At 41.9% G+C, this 3,734-nt stretch overlaps 1 long non-coding RNA gene across 1 annotated transcript; it reads left to right on the top strand.

Moving 5' to 3' along the window:
• The first annotated feature begins 1,800 nt into the window (after nt 1–1,800).
• LOC117250813 (uncharacterized) lies at nt 1,801–2,838 on the top strand. The gene is made up of 3 exons (XR_004501154.2): nt 1,801–1,890; nt 2,035–2,179; nt 2,412–2,838. It is a non-coding gene; the product is annotated as an uncharacterized LOC117250813 (long non-coding RNA).
• Nucleotides 2,839–3,734: the final 896 nt, after the last annotated feature.

The raw sequence follows: 3,734 nt of genomic DNA on the forward strand, positions 1-3,734 counted from the left end.
GTGCTGATCATAGTGTGGCGGGGATAATGAAGGTGGGAGGGGTGTAAGGTTTTAGCCCTCGGGCCCTTTGTGAAAGAGAGCCTAAATGCTTCGCTCTCAATAGCTGCACACGCTCAGTTGGTCGCAGTTGTTTAAATACAGATGGACATTTGCCACGTTCATATTTTGGGGTTGCTAAGTGCTTCACTAACACCTTCTTGTCTTGACATTTATCCTTGTTGTTGTCTTGTTTCGATGGTGTGTGTGTAGATATGTTGTTAATTTCAATTTAAAAGCCTGAAAATCTTGTGTTATTTTTAAGTATTCTTGAAAACTACATTGATTTGTTTGCAACAGTCACACTAAAACACTCTAATGCTCTGTTGCGATAATTCTAAATTACCCCAAACACAACCCATCTCAGTGTTTGTTGTTATGGCAGCTGTTCCTCTCTGAAACAATGCCACCAGGGATTTGTAGGGTGGCTGCTAATAGGAAAGTGTTAGTTAACCCGTCCCCCACAAAGTATCCTTAAAACCCCGGATCCTATTTAACCGTGACAATGATGGATTCACAGACACTAAACTTCCACAGGAATCCTCGTCCAAAGTCAAACACAGGCCTCCTTCTTCTTCTCACCGAGCTGTCGAGGTCAGGAGCACCCCTAGTTAAAGTCTAAATGTTGAGGGGGCGGGTTGAGATGTTTCTTTTCAGGGTTTTATTAGCGGTACAAGGCCAAGGGTGGGATTTCAGAGGTTATCCTGTTCTGTATGGAGGGCGGTGCAGCGAGACCAAAGTCACTGTTAAAGTGAAGGCTGATAGCAGTATGATGGATGAGGATACATGGCTCAGAAATTAGACTTCTGAAAGTGAAGCGATTCAGCGAGGGGAAAGGGAAACAGGCATTGAATGTGTTGTTGCCAAATAAAGAGACGACAACAAAAACTGGCTGCAGGGTGGAAATGTCGGGTTCATCTTTGTGATGTGTTGGTCGGGATAGATGAGATAGTCTCAACGTCTGAACGTTTAGCTGAGCTGATTTCTACCAAGTTGGACAAACTTTTCCTTTCTTATTTTAAAGGATAGGTTCTCTATTCCAGTTTGGGTTTTATTGTCTTAGTTTTTTTTTTCCTTAGAGTTACTGCTGCTAAAGAAGTCAGAAGGAAGCAACATGAGTAATCAGGTGATTTATTTGGAAGAGAAAACTAAGGTGAACAGTAAAATTACAACCCAAACTGTCTGTAAACACCCATGACCTGCAGTACTTTCACTGCACGTATTTTCAGTTTAGTGTTTTAGGTGATATATATTAACAGTCAGCTCAGTCACCAGATGAAAATGTTGGAATTGTATGTTTCTGCAAACCACTGATACACTGTTACATTTGTACGTGTCATACGTATCATATCAACGTTTCTAAAGTGATGTAGTATGTGAACTGACTTTGTCACCATTGGTCTCATTTATAAAACAGTGCGTAGAATCCACACAAAAAATGAATGCGCAAACAAAAGCCAAGAGTGGCGAGCGCCAAAAAGTACTCTATCAGGCTTACACCTCCCCATCCGCATCGCCAATTTCTCGTCTCCAAAATGTTAGTAAGCACAAGTCAAAGTTTCTCCCGTCAAGTATGATTTTATAGATCCCAACTTTTCTGTGGTAAGTGGTGTACGCCTCTTTCAGGCCTCATTTTGCGCCTTTGTATATTTTAACCAAAACATGATCTTTTCCTAACCATATAAGTGTTTTTTGTGCTAAACATAACTTCACATTATGAGCAGCTAAGATAAGAAATCGTAATTGCATGTCTGGTCTCACAATGCAGGTTTGAGTGCTTGTCCGTCTCCACAGATGACTCCAACTTTACATCTTAAAATGCATATTTCTCTCCAGCAATCCATCCAAACAAAGGTGAAGTTTTCTAATCTCTGCATAAATATTGAGAATGCCCTTCAGAGTTATAGAGTTTGAAAATCCACTAGCATTTTGAAAACGTTAAAGTATGTGTATGGCTGTACGTGTTCTGTGCTGCTGTCCCTTTTCCCTTCACTGTAGATCTGCCCAGGTGTGCTGCATCACATAATGAGGTGCACTGCACCCGGCATGGAGGAGGTGCTTCAGAGCTCCTGTGCCAGCAGTAGAGGAGAGAGGCCTCTGGAGTGGAGACTGCTGGCCTGCTGCCTCTCAGCCTGGGATTCTTGTAATATTGTTTGCTTGTTTTATTTGTTAATAAATGCCATGGATTTGATTGTTTTAAAGGTGTCTTATTTTGGGTCAGTGTTGGAGTTTTGTTCGCCCCATAGGGCCACCCAAGTGTGGGGCATAATATATGATTTTCAGCCTTGACTTGTCATAGCAGGTCTCTGAATGACCAGTCATTAAAAACCCAGCACATGAAAGTGTTTCCTCCTTATTTTTGTGGACATTGCCAGGTTGGGATCGTCCCTGGATGCCTCCCTGTGGGCGCATTTCACGCTCGGCCAGCTGGGAGGACACCACGAGGCAGAACCAGGATACGCTGCAGGGATCACATCTCCCAGCTGACCGGGGAGCACTAAGGGGAAGATACTGCTGCAGAGGGAAGGTGTCCGGTGCTAATTTCTCTAATTTGCTACGCCATGAATGAATGGATGCTCACTGGATCAGCGGATAGAGGAAAATTTTACCCAAGGTGGAAAACACATTCCAGTTTTTGAATTGTCAGAGTTCAGTGTATGTGACCATCATGCTCTATCACAAATTTTGAATTTCAGCCTGTTTCTATGGGTGCAAATAGAAAATATATATGTATACTGAGGGTTCAGCTCAAGATCCCAAAGTAGGGGAGGTATCTTCATAAGCCATTTTTGGCTTCTAACCTCTGCTGTGCAATGTTGGAACTTTTTATTTCTTTTTCTTGTATTTTCCATACATGTACAAATAAACTAAACAAACCAAATATGTCTGAATTTTAAGAAAATGCACAAGACATTCGAAATGATTCTTTTTTTTATGCGATAATGCTGCCCTTTAAAAAAGCATAAACGAGTTTGTTTTTTGTCCCATTTTTCACAGGTTTAAGTTAAGGATCCAAGACTTTTTTATGCACACAAAAGATTTAGTTGTCTCAAACTTTGGTTAAAATGTGTGTGAACACTTCTTTTCCAAGGCAGTCCCTCAACCTGACAGGTGTGGTGTATCAAGATGCTGATTAAACAGCATGATTACCACAGGTGTGCCTTGGGCTGGTCACAAAAGGCCATTCTGAGAGGCCATTTACACGTTGCCGGCTATTTTCATAAACAGACATTTCACTGTCTCCGTTTTCAAAAAATTCTTCGTTTACACTTACCCGTGTATATATACACAAGAGCATGCCAAACCTGTAGGTGGCAGTGTAACGAGAAGCTCAAGCCTTCCATGTATCCACTGTCACCATAGCAACATAGGTTGCACTTTTGACACAGGCGCAAGTTCCGGCGCATACTGTGACGTCGGCTGCCTATAACTCCGTTTATCTCCGTTTATCTCAGTTTACATGCAAACACGCAACCGGAGTTTTCCAAAATCTCCACTCTGGCCGGAGTTTTTAGAAAGACTCGTTTTCAGAGGAGAAATCTCCGTTTGCGTGTAAACGAAGGGCACAAACGAAGGAAGATGTGTAAACGGCCTCTGAAATGTGTAGTTTTGTCTTGAAAATCAGTCTGTATCTGGTGTGACCACTATTTGTCTCATGCAGTGCAACAGATCAAAAATCACATGATGCAAAACAAAAT

This window comes from Epinephelus lanceolatus, chromosome 14 (assembly GCF_041903045.1).
Source record: "Epinephelus lanceolatus isolate andai-2023 chromosome 14, ASM4190304v1, whole genome shotgun sequence".
Classification (NCBI taxonomy): domain Eukaryota; kingdom Metazoa; phylum Chordata; class Actinopteri; order Perciformes; family Serranidae; genus Epinephelus; species Epinephelus lanceolatus.